The sequence below is a fragment of the Thunnus thynnus genome, chromosome 24, assembly GCF_963924715.1.
Source record: "Thunnus thynnus chromosome 24, fThuThy2.1, whole genome shotgun sequence".
NCBI lineage: Eukaryota > Metazoa > Chordata > Actinopteri > Scombriformes > Scombridae > Thunnus > Thunnus thynnus.
In genome coordinates this window covers 7,261,000-7,274,466 of record NC_089540.1, presented here as the reverse complement: position 1 = coordinate 7,274,466, position 13,467 = coordinate 7,261,000, and the positions used below count along the sequence as shown (strand labels likewise).

The 13,467-nt window shown below is 38.3% G+C and overlaps 1 long non-coding RNA gene across 3 annotated transcripts in view; it reads right to left on the bottom strand.

Moving 5' to 3' along the window:
• LOC137177397 (uncharacterized) overlaps nt 1-13,467 on the bottom strand; it is a 212,021-nt gene that overhangs the window by 186,759 nt on the left and 11,795 nt on the right. For all 3 annotated transcript variants that reach the window (XR_010926101.1, XR_010926100.1, XR_010926102.1), the window contains exons 3-4: nt 6,682-6,793; nt 6,386-6,489 (exon numbers count right to left, since the gene is read on the bottom strand). This is a non-coding gene — a long non-coding RNA (uncharacterized lncRNA). The remainder of the gene's footprint in view (nt 1-6,385; nt 6,490-6,681; nt 6,794-13,467) is intronic.

The window sequence follows — 13,467 nt, the reverse complement described above, 5'->3', positions numbered from 1 at the left end:
GACATTTTCACAATATTGCAACCATAAAAAACACACATCATTTGATGTTCCTCTGCTTTAAATATATGAAAGTTCTTTTATTTATTATCTATTTCCAATCTTTTCATTTTGTTTTCCCCAATATCATCATCATTATGCTATTATTGTCCACCCTCTTAGAGTATTTCCAATTATAAATGGTCAATATCTTTGATTGTACCCCACAGTAAATTCCACTAATAGTCATAAAGATGTTTTATGAGGCTGCATTTTATTTGAATAGCTTTTTCTGATTGGTGATTTTTATTTAGGCCTGGTTAGCAGAATTACCAGGGCAGCCTGTGTGCAAATTTTCCTGCTGCTGAGAAAGATGGATGTTAATATGAGTGAGGGAATGGCTGCTCCGTAACAATGCCTGATTACTTGCACTATAGATCAGATATCTCACACACTACTGATTGGAATTTGATGAAATTTCTAAATGATGTAGCTCACCATTGGATTCTTTAGGAGTTCACATTACACAGATTAGGAGTGTCACCGCAAGAGAATATGACATATGTGTTATTGATACCAGGGTGGACTGCAGTATTTGTGTGGTTTATGTTGGCTTTTTGATTCTCTGCAGACATAGTGCAGAATAATTAGGGTACTTGTTGCTTTTTAAAATCATGTGACATTTATCAGATGCTACTTAACACTCTGCATAGGGATCAATCAAGATATTGCATTGCTAAATAGGGAGAAGTCCTATTATAATAGGTGCAGAAGGTATGACACTGTACAATCAGTACTAAATTTGCCTCAGTCAAAGAATTCATGTTGCAAAGTGGGCCTGTAGGTTAAGTAAATATGGACACTTTTATACTCATCTTCTATTCAAGACTTAAAGAATCACAATTGAATGTAGATGTAGTAAAATAATGTATATTTGATAATACATTAATATGTTAATAGTTAATAATGCAAAGATTTTAATGAGAACATTGGTTTTAAATAATCCCCTGATGCAATTTAACTAGATATGACTTCCAGATAGATTCGGGCTTTTTTCTTCTTAATGTTTGCTCAATTCGCAATGATTAAAGTGCACACTCATATTTGGATTCACAAAGCAAAGGTTTAAGTTACAATTAATTTCCATTAGCACATCAGATGGCAAAAGCTTCGGGAGATTTAAAATTTTCATATTTCCAAACCAGTCTTGTGGTTTAAACACAGCTTATCCTATAAAGAAAATTGAATCACTTTCATCCACTGTAAAAGCATGCATTAGCCATGTTTTAGAAAGCTCACACACTTATTGCAACATCTCAAAACCTCAAGTTTATGTGCCATGCTTATAGCTGTTGATGTTGCGCCGAGGATTTTATGTGATTTTAACAATGTTCCACTGCTTTGGCTCCATAATGGTAACGGTGATGGTGATTTTCACTCCAGTCCAGAAAATATCTTTGAAAAACTGTAATAAAAAAAGGATATATTTATTATGACATCCCACTTGTTTCTCAATACCTTAGGCAGGCTTTCACATCTCTCAAAGCAGAGTGGTAAGAAAAAAAAAAAAAACACAAACTGCCATCTTCTTCACCTCTCCATTTTCCTAGTTCCTTTGTGTCAACATCTCTACAATAACATTCCAATACTCTGATTGAGTTTCATGTGCAAAGATACACAGCAGCAACTTAATAAAGAGGACTTTCGGATGTTTGGTTCTGTAGTGTACTGATACTGTATGTACACTGTATATACGGTGTATTGGAAAATACACAATTCATTTTCTCCACCAAGGCTCACACCACAAAGAGTCTTGGGTGAGTGAGTTTGTATCCTGGTTGAGAGCGTGACAGCTTATCATAGGCTTATTAGAGATGTTATGGTTATGTTTATGCACTCAAAACACTTTGTAAAAGTCAGTAAATGATCGAGATTTTGGTTAAATATGAATAAAGTTGAAAGTCATGAGACACTGTGTTTGCTTTACTAACATTTAATCCTAATGAACTCTTTCCCTAAAGATAGTTAAGTCCTACACTTTGTACGCACAACATCCACCCTGACCAACTTCATACAAACTTGCGTGTGATACATAAATGCAGCACTTCCTACACTAGAATAATAATACCAAGCAACATAATCTATGCTGCAATTACCTTTCCTGTCAAGATGTATTTGACGAAAGAAATTGCACGTCATTTCTAGGAGACAGGCTTGCATATTTTCACTCAGGGATGTTTTTTTCCCCCCCATTTCAATACATACATACATATTCTATTTTTGTATAGTTTGTCCTCCATATTACATCATACTGTATAGTGTTATATGGCAGTATGAAAACAACACTTGCACAGTCACCCATTAAAGCTTGCAAAATTGCTGCCGTACTTTATATTATGTTCATGCTGGAAATGCAGAAAGGTAAACTGTATCAAACCTTAATTGAGTGAAATGTCTTTGTCATGTTGTTAAATAGCACAGCACTCAAAATTTCCAGCTAGCTGTGTTTGCATTCAACCCAGACCACTGTTATTATGCTCAACTATGCAAAAAGATAAGGAAATAAATCTGTCTATAAGAGCAAAAATTATGCATTACAGCACCTATTTCTAACAGTAGGGTACTCTAAACAGCACAGCAGTATGCCATCTTCTATTTATCAAGCCGTGAAGATACATAGTGTTAAAGCATTTGTTTTGACAAATACATGCGAGTTTATCTCATGTATTTTACACATTTTTGAGCTGTGCTAAGGAAGAGCGCGGACCACGCACAACCAAAAAGGTGTTACTATCACAGTTACAGACGAGGAATACATATTAATGCCAAATGTGCTGAGGAAAAATTGGCAAATATCTAAAATATGCTGATCTCAAGTTCTAGGATTCAGCCCAGGGAAGGGCCTCATGCATAATTCAGAAGAGCCGCTGCAAACCTGACAATGAACGTTTATGTAAACCCAAAGTGAGATAATACCGCAAAAAAAGCAAATGCTAATTCACCTCACTAACGATATGAAGATCATCATTTGTATACCTAACCACTGTATCAAAAAGGTTAGAGAGGGAAAGAAGTGGAATTAAATGGAAACGCTCTCTTGATAGGAAGATAAACTCTGTGGAGAGAGCAGAACCGCATGTCATTCCCCCCTGTGAGGAAAGGTCACTAAAGAAGAGTTTTGAATAGATATAATTAACTCTGCAAAATGACTTTTTGAAAATCCTTCATTTGGGTTTTTATGTTCTTTTGTGTAATTGTTTCAACGTAAGCCGCTGATGACAGCTTTCATGTTTACCAGCATTTTGAGCTGAAGCCTTTCTAAAACAAATCGCTCTTTGTGCTGCCGAGGTCAGAGTTGGTTTATAGTTGTAATGAAGGGGTTTCATTTTGACTTTTACACATGGCTGTACTTATGATCAATTGTACTTGATATTCCCGTAACACAGATAGAAAAAAAAGGAGACTCAGAAGGCTTAACACCAACGCCAAAAGCACCAAAGCATTTAGAGAACGTGACAAAAGAAAAAAATCTGACAAAAAGAAATTGAGGTTTACATATACTATCACACTAATGAGTTAGTGAGGAACACCTGCACAGACAGGTGGCTGATCAGGGATAGTCAGGTGATCTATGAAGGCAAGAAACTCACTGAGGACATCTTGAGGACAAAGGTGGCAACAAGGCGGTCTTTCAGAAGAGCCACACTTAGTTTTAAGTATCTAAGTGCATGTTCATGCAGGTAAGTAGACAAGTGTCACAATTCTGAAAAATGAAACTAAATGCATTTCCTTTAATACTACTTGAGAGGTAAGTGCATCTTACAATTCATCACAATCGACTCTACAATGACATTCCAGGAGTTGTTCATGAAGCTGTAAGCGAGCTGACTTCTACTAAAATCACATCTATAAAAATGGTACTAGACAGAAACAATTATTTCTTTAATTCACATACAAATGTGTGTTTATTTTTGGCAAGACCTCAACAGATGGTTATCACTTATAATTTAAACAAAACTCTTTTTTTTTTTTTTAATTAATATCCTCACAACATCTGATACTGCACAATAAATCTAATTATTACCTTGGGTAAACGGCATTAACTTACATCTTTAATTTTAATTTTCTGTTAGTTTGGCCTTCTTTGATCTTCCGTCCATAACAGAAACACAGTTAAAATCTCTCTAAATTTACTGTACAATGTATAAATATTAATATTACAATGCTACTCCTATTATGTGTTATAGTTTAAGTAAAAATAACATGAAAATCATGTGAGTTTGAGCAACAGAGAGCCATGTTCTGCATTTGCATGAGCAACAGTATGACCCCCATTAACTGAGTATGTTCCTGTTACTTCTAAAAAAAAAAAAAAAAAAAATCCTCCACACGCATGCAGTCTTAACAAGCACTTGGGCCATGCTGCCAATTACCGGATCTACATCACACAAGTAGGCACCTGACTAGCTGCAAATACCACAAGTGAGGTAAATGGGAGAGACCTAGGGAATCAGAGGCAGGAGAGGAGGGAGACGGAGCAGATGTCACCTTGACTGTACTAGCTTTGCTTGGAATTATGAGGGCACTTTTGCATCTTGAATGATATACATTCAATATACAAACATTTGCCACATGTGATAACATCCCTTACTGATTTATAGGCCTATAAACTGTTAAGATCTAAAATTCCACAAATCAAAAGCTGGGTTCTACTCCTCATTTTCTTAATGTCGTTCTAATAAAAATGCAAACCATATGCATTTCCCAAAATTGTCTATATCACCTTTGCTTCTTTAACTACCAAGCTGCAACCACTTGTATAAATCACTTCACATATTACATTAAGTTACTGTCTTTTGATTTAAATGAATATGCAAATCTCCCCTCCATATAACTGCTGATTCCCAAAGCATGCACATACTCTCCCATCCTCCCATATACATCCATCAAACAAGCTTCATTTACTTCTCTAACTTACACAGCCATTCAACCAAATGCACCACTCTACTTCCCAATGGTGAGAGTTTTGTGCGTTTACAGTGTGCACAAATTCCCATGTGAAAATCTGCGTGAGTGCGTGCGCACTCGGGGTAAGCCAATCCTTCTCTGAGGTTTAGCCGTGTAAGAATGTCGCTTCTCTTAATAAATCATCTTGTCCCCTCTCATCTCCCTGCGGATTCAAGGACCCCCCCCCCCCCCCCAACCCCCAATCAATCCGGCACCCTCTGTAGAAGCTTGCGTGCGGTAGAAAAAGCCTTGGGGTGCAAGTGTGCAGACTCGGCGACAAACTGACAGCGAGACGGTGGGGAGAGCTGGAGGGAGGACACCATGTGTTTGATATCGAAGGAATGCTGCTGAATGTGTGTGTGTGTGTGAGAGAGAGAGAGACAAAGAGTGCAACATGGGGCACCAAACTCCGTCTCTCAATTATGAAGGTTCACCATAGACAACTAAAAGGCCTGGAGGCTTACTTTGCACACACATACTATGGCAAGATCATTGCCTCATATTGTGTCAATCAATACAAGCTGAACAATGCTAGAGAGAGAGTGTATAATGCATGAGATAGGGCTATGGTCAACAGAGCAAAAGAGAGCTCACCAATTCGGAATGAGCACCATTTCATCTGCTTGCATTCTACTGTGCCTTTGCGGTTGTCTCCTAGGAGATACCAACAAACATATACTATATCGTGGCGTGCTGTTCTGTACGGCGAGAGGTTTTGGCGAGGTTAAGATCTGCAAGAGGAAAGAGTTAAGTTCACCTTTCTTCACACATCTCCCCCTCTTCCCTCGACAGCCTCAATCAAATGAAACCCTTTTAGAGAGATCCCAGAACGTGTTCTTACGCACACCCACGCATTCACGCACGTGCAAAGGACACACTCGCAAGCACCTCTACACACTCCCACACACAAACACGTACTCGCACACACATATGTAGTCAACCTCTCCGCATAGCCAACGGGAGGTAATCAAAGCCCTGATACGCTCTAACCAGATCCATTAAGGAGCTAATAAAGGCTCTGGATGAGTTAATTAATGACCCCCAAGAACATCATCTGCCTCCAGTGCTACTGCTCAGACAGCCGTCTGACTCTCACGGAGCAAATCCCAAATCAAAACAAAAACAGCCACAGTTGGGGCTGATTTAGGTGAAAAATCTGCTTGTTTTGGTATCATGACTACCAGAGAACGGGACAAGCAATTTAAGCTCCATTGATTGGATCATGAGGCATGTGTGTGTTGCCACGTCTCTGTACACTTCGCATCGATGTACTTGATATGCAGCACATCACTAGAAAAGACCATTTGCACAGAATGCCTTACAGACACAAAAAAGTAATTGATGCTAATGCGGAAAAAGGACGGGAGGGAAATCGAGCAAATCAATTAATAAAACATCTCACTCGTTTGGGTGAAGCTTGAATGTCTCTGATGAGTCAGATAACTGGGAGTCGCTTAGGTCAGCTGAAAAGCCATGATCTGTCCCAGCACTGCTTTTCTTCTTGTCCTATTCAGAGAAAGAAAAAAAATAGTACAGCTGTGATACATGGATGACAAAATTACAGTTAAGACCTCATAATAAATAAAGAAAGAAGAGTATGTGGCTATCTCTGCCCAAGTAAGTAAGTGCTTTTCAATGTGCCTTTTTATGTGCACAAATATTACTTACTGATAATGTAATTGTAAATTTAATACTTACATTCTGATAACTCCCTCAAAAGGGAGTCTCTTCCTTTGGTCAACTCAGCAATTTATTTTGATTGAAGATCATCGTTTGTCTTTGTTGATTTGTGTTTGGGATTCTTGACCTCCTGAAATGATGCATAAATCTGTGTAAATTTATATCACTTAACCATGAACTGAAAGGACCAGTGTGTAAGATTTAGTGGCATCTACAAGGGAGGTTGCAGATTGCAACCAATTGAATACCCCCTCCCCTTCCAAGTGCGTAGGAGAACCTACGGTGGCCATGAAACTTGCGAAAAACGGCACAAGGCCCCTCTCTGTTTGGTTTGTCCGGTCTGGGCTACTGTAGAAACATACTTATGAATATTCTATTCCTTTTCTGCAAAGTCCGTTCCTCTAGATGCCACTAAATCTTACACACTGCACCTTTAAGAGAACAATGAAGCATGATGCAATTGTAAAAATTATTCACAGAGACTCATACTAAGTCAATGATTACAAAACTGAAACATGTCCACAAAGCAGTGAAATGAAAGTGTCTTGTAGTCCCATGCAAAATGTGTTTAAAGTATCAAAAGTACTCATTACACAGTTGAATGCTCTCATCAGAGATTATTATATTTATAAACTCATTGTTTTCATATGTAGCTTGATTTTTAAAGTAACTAGTAGCTATAGCTGTCATACACAAGTAGTGGTGTTAAAGTAAAATACGTTTCTCTCATAGTAGTAGAGTAGTATTATAAAGCGGCAAAAAGTGGAAATGTCCAGGTATCATCCAGTTGTACAGTTTTCTTCCTGTCTGTTTTACTTTTCACTCATCTCCCAGGAGGTGTCAGCAAAGCAGCCATGAAGCAGACAAATAAGGAAGTCAATTAGGTACAACTCAATTTTCAGCCATTCCAAGGTCTCCCTCTTCAATTGGATGTGAATTGTGTACAGGTTAGTTTAACATTTAACAATCAACCATACTATTATCTAAGTCACACATATTTATCATTACAGATCAAATCAAATACGAGTAAAACGTAATTCCTACATTGTTTACTCATTCAGCTCTTGCCATTGCATTTCTGTTAATGCATTTTCTCATTTATTTTCAAGGTTTTCTCAAGGACATTGGTTATGTCAAATTGATATGATGGAAGACAACATAGCAGAGAGCTCAGCAACCTTGTCCCAGATGGCTAGAAAAGTGCAAGGAGCATGTGTGGTGGCAATGGATTGACTACAAAGACAAAGAGGACAGCATGTAGGAGGTCACTTCCGACATAAAAGAGAGGCAAGTACAGTTATTATTATAAAAGTAAAACTATTACATTTAATATTAATAATTTAGCTAGCCACGCCACCATTATTACCCAGAGCTGAAATTATTACTTTTCTTTTACACTTTACCATGGTCTATGAAAACAAATTCAAACTATATGTAAATATTTGTCCTGTCTTGTCTTTTTCATCTTCTGTTTTTAAATTACTGTCACAATATTGGCGAGGGGGGACGGATGGTGGATGAAAAAGTAGGAAGTGGATGTTTGGGATGCTGGGTATGAAGTACAGAGGAGACTCATCTGCAAAACCAGTCCTCCAGTTGGTTGAAAGTAGGACTAGAAGAAAACTGATTCCACTCATAGCTCACCATGCCAATAGAGGGTCCATCATAATCAGCGATGAGTGGAAGGTTTACTGACATGCTCTGCCTCAGCTAATTTACAGATATTACAGTGAACCACAGTGCAGCATTTGTTGATGCACAATCAGGAGTTCATACCCAACATTTAGAGAGGGCCTGGAGAGCCCTATAAAGAGATTGTGTGGAGGCTAAGGGGTAACCCTACAGTAGAATTACTGGTAGACCACCTGCAATGATTGAGTGGCATGACTGGCTTGCAAAAGAACATTGTAATGGACCCCAGGCCAACTCATTCATGACATTGGGAAACTGTATAGTTAAGTTGTAATGACAAATTGTAATTGCAGCATTTGGAGAGAAATGGAAAGTAAAAGGTAAGACAGGGTGCTGGTTTGATATGGATTTTTCTTTTTGCTAAGCAGGAAGATATTACATTATGTGTCATAATGTCTCACAAATCCCGTCAATTTACCATTTATTAATGATGGTTATTATAAAGTGTCACCATGTTCTTACCTAACCTGTTGGTTACTGTTTAGAAACACAATAGGACTTCTTGGTTTGAGAAGTCTAGGTTTGAGGCAGGTAGTCTTTACTGTTGAATTTAAATTGTATTTACTGAAGAGTTACACAAGTTTCAGCACATGTCTTGGTATGATTTTGGACTCCTTTCTACTGGTGTTCTTGTGAATTTGCTGACTCGTTTTGGTGACTTTGATGCTATTTTGCTTTTACACTTTTATTCGTTGTGTGTACAACATTTTTATGCTGAGTTTGTACTGCTTTCTTGGCTACTTCTCCTAAACAGAGAAGGGACTGTGTAATTTAAAGTTGCTGAAAGAGACATTCTATTAAAAATAATATAGTCACATGGAGAATATTCACATTTCCATCAAACAAAATGTCAAATGTTTTCATAGAAATGTGAAGTGCCTTTTGACCTCCCTTGTGAAATGTGTGGCTCTTGATTGAATTCTTTTATTGCCTTCATTTTATTGGTTAGGTTCCGGATGACCTGAGGCAAGAAATGAATCGATTCACTTATCAATACATATCTGTGTGTGTACGCACATAAATGACCCTAAACCTTGACCCCAATGACTTATGCCTTTGAATGGCCCTCATCCCCATTATAATTGTCCACCATCACATCAGAATGAGAGAAATATTCTATCCTGCCTACGGGCTGCACACAGCAATACTCTGGTCTGTTTTCCTCCTCTCCCTCTTGACATTTACCAATGTGCTAGCTAGGCAGGGAGCACTCGCTTGTTTACAGGGTCGTTAACTGTTTCTCAGAGTCTCTGCACCCAACAAATGTGGTGATTATGGTCCACAGAGAGGCTATAAGAGGTAGCTTTTGCCACCAGTATCACTATCATCACAACACACAGGCGGCATTATAAACCAAACTACCTCTCTTTCGTCTTAGTCATCATCCTTTTGTGTGCAGAGTCAGCCCTTACTTAAGGGTTCCACTTCCCGTAAAAAAAAATAAAAAATAATACTAATTAATTAAGTTGGCATTTATTTGACATGGCTGGGGAAACACTCTTAGTGCATTCATACGTGCAGTTATCTGCTGGGTTGGTCCGATTTATCCTTCTCTGACGTTAGTGGTCACCAGGATTGCTCAAGTGTTAAAAGGTTCTACACATGCATGCAAGCAAGAATGCACACAAAGACAGACACACACGACCACAGAATGCCTTGGGGGAGATTTAAAAGGGATGTAGAGGAATAAATTATGAAGCACAATCCTCCCTGTTAGGAATGTAGTTCCTGTCTCTCTGTGGTGTTTCCACAATTTGCTTGGGATGGGAGGACAAGTAGGGGAGGTCAGTGACTAAAATGATGCCTGTCTGCAAAAACATGATATTTTCTTTCTTTTTTTTCTGGCATCCAGCACCCAGAGAGCTGTGAGCTGTGAGGCCTCACAATGCAAAGTGGGTGTCTACAAAAAAACCCACCAGTATCTAAATAAAGAATAGAATTAGTTGAAACTCATTGTCAGTAAGTAGTAAACAGTATTTTATGATACACTTTTCTAGAAGCCTTATGGTTTCATCAATACTCTGCAGACCGGTAAATTTGAAGGTCACTCTTGCAAATTAAAATCCTCATCACTGTAGGTTCTGCAGTTACTTGTCTGGAAAAAAAGCTGCCATTCATTTCCGTTGCTTTGAACTGGAAGTTATGGGAGTAAAATGAAATAGATAGCCTATAGTTAAAATCCTTGGCGGTGATCCAAGCTATAGAGTCGTGAAATGCTGCTGCAAACATTCTAATGCGGCTGATTCAAGTGTCTGTTGAAAAGCCCCTTTATTATTATCTCTGTGATAAAGCAGAGAGCTGGCATTTATTTTCCTCTCTACTTTGCTACCTCTTCCTCCACACCTGTTTTTTGTTGGTTCATTGCGTTTGCGTGGAAGCATACCTCAGCCTCACAGGCTCTTCAGGTACAGTTTCATATGATGAGGTATTGATGAGGCTACCCAGGAGATGGTAAAGGCAAGGGTGGTGTATCTAAATAAATCTAAATAACAACTGCTCTGAGGAAAATATTACCAGTCCAAGTAGATTTTTTTTTTTTTTTACCTCCACCCTAACTTTTGAATCTCCAAAAGTCTCCTCAGTTTGTGATGCTTGACCTACTCCGAGGCACATAGTTTATATCCCCTATGTTTTTTTGTCCAGGGCCACTGCATTTTACTGTTTCATTAACCTTCAGGGCCTGTCGGAAAAAAAAACATCAGTGCTGATCGCTGGGACTGAGCACATGGTGCATAAACATAAATACAACCACAGGGGGTGATGCCTGGCATGCGGGAGCAACTTTCAGTGCATTTTTGTAATACTTCCACTAAGTAAGCTTGGGCAGTCATATCATGCTGAGCAGTATAAAGCTGTCAGTCCAACCAGAAATAATTATTATACAGAACATTATAGCAATCAATCCATTAGAATTTTATGCATTCAGACATTAAAAAGAGATCTGTATCATCTATATATATAATCTATATCTATCTATATAATTTATTGCATGTCTACATAACCCTTCCCTATATTAAATTGGAAATAGACAATGTCTTTGCTTTAACTTATCATTATGAAGTAAATGTTGATCGCACAGTGTGATGGCTATAGAATAATGACACCAGCGGGGTTTAGATTGGTTCCCTATAAGCCTCATTTTCACTATATTATTCTGTCTGCCACCAGGTATGATGTCCTGTGAAAATGAAGGCTCGATTTATAGCACAGAGGAAGTGCGTCAGCCATTGCACAACCAAAGGAGGAAGAGGACAGCTTGTTTGTTTCCCCTGGTAGCTATCAGTAACTGTATCTCATATTAATTTGTTAGGTGGCCAACTTCTTTCCATTGTCTTATTGCTATGAGATAAATATGGAATACTGCACAGGCAAACGTGATGTCACACTACAGGCTTTCTTCCCGTTAGCTACTGTAGCTAACAGGAAGAAAAGTTTAGTTTTTAAAATCAAGATTAAATCAGGTAAATCCCAGTGAGATTAACACCTCATTTTCGAGGAAGATGTTAATCTTTGTGGGATTTATGTATTGGTACACCACATGATGATATAAGCATGTTTGCAATGTAGAGGTTTTGGTTTTACTTTAACAACGTCATTTGAAGCAGGTGAAGACTGAATATTTCCTTTTTTAAATACTGTGATGGAGGCAGAAATCACAAGACAGAAATCTAAGTATAAAAGTACATTGGTACATTTCTTGGCACATTATTGGCACCAACTGCTGATCATTGGAATAGTGTGAAGCATTCGGAAAGACTATATATTGTGACCTCATGCATGAGAATGAGATACAAACTTAACAGGGGCTCACACTTAAAAAAAAAAAGCTCCATAGTGCTTCTAGTGGTCACAAACTCCACTGGGTACCTTTAAGTTGAACGCCATTGTGAACAGTAAGTTTACTACAGAATGAACATTTTCTTACTCTATCTTCACTATACTTTGGAGTATTGAATAATTAATTAATTCCCTTCATAATATTTCATATACTGTAGTTGTTACCGCCTATATACCTCCCACAGTCACCCTTAATGATGCTATTTGCAATTTTTCTCTCATAAATATTCAATAGCTACTGTATTTTGCTAAGTATCATTACTATCTTTGAATACAAGAGCATCATTTCACAGCAGGAAATTGAAAAAGAAAAAAAGAAAAAAAGTCCAAACTACTGCCAGCATTCTTGGTAACCAATTATGGTGATAAGCTCTGTGTTTCCATTCTTCTACTAGTGATGAGAACTGAGCATGTGTTGATACAAAGGCTCTTGTTACAGATGAAGGGTCTCATGCAGCCTCTCCTCTGCTGCGTAAAGCATCTCCCTGGCATAAATAAATAAATGAGACACTACCTCGAACACATGCGCACATAGTATACACAGACTCTCACTTTCTCTCACACGCACATACGGTAGACACGCACATGTTCACACACTACAAACCCCGTATTTCATTGGGCACGGGGTATATCTCGTACGTCCATTTGCGAATCATTGTTACAATGCTCTCAGGAAGGAACAATGAGGCTAAATCTTTAATCTGCATTAAAAGCCAGAACTCCCTGTACTGTGGTGGGAGTAAAAGTAAGGCCAGCTGTAATGCATAATAGTGCAGTGGGGAGGTGAGGTAGGTTGCCATCCCTTAATGGCCAGCTCAAACTATTTTGGTCATTATTTCAACTTCTGCAACTACGCACAGGTACACACATGCAAAAGTGTGTGCATCTACATTCATTTTGTCTGTAGCCTGGTACACAGGGAGCACACCCACAGACTGTCAACCCAGCTATTATCAAACACAATGTATTTTTCTGTATTTTCAGTATTAACTCCTTAACCAGTGGCTACATGTTGGAAAGTAATGCCAGGTTCAGACTACACAATATTTTTGCTTGATGTGATGTCACTGTGTCAAATCAGGCAACTGTAGCGTCATAAATTCTTGCCACGACTTGGCTGAGAGACATGACAGGTTACACGCCTGAGAATTTTCCAGTCATAGGTGATGAGAGAAAAGTGGTATATCTTTCAAAAAAAAAAAAAAAAAAATTACACCTTTTCCTTTTTTTCCTTTTTGAGAGCCAAGTGTTTGATGTCTGCTCAACAGCTGGCAG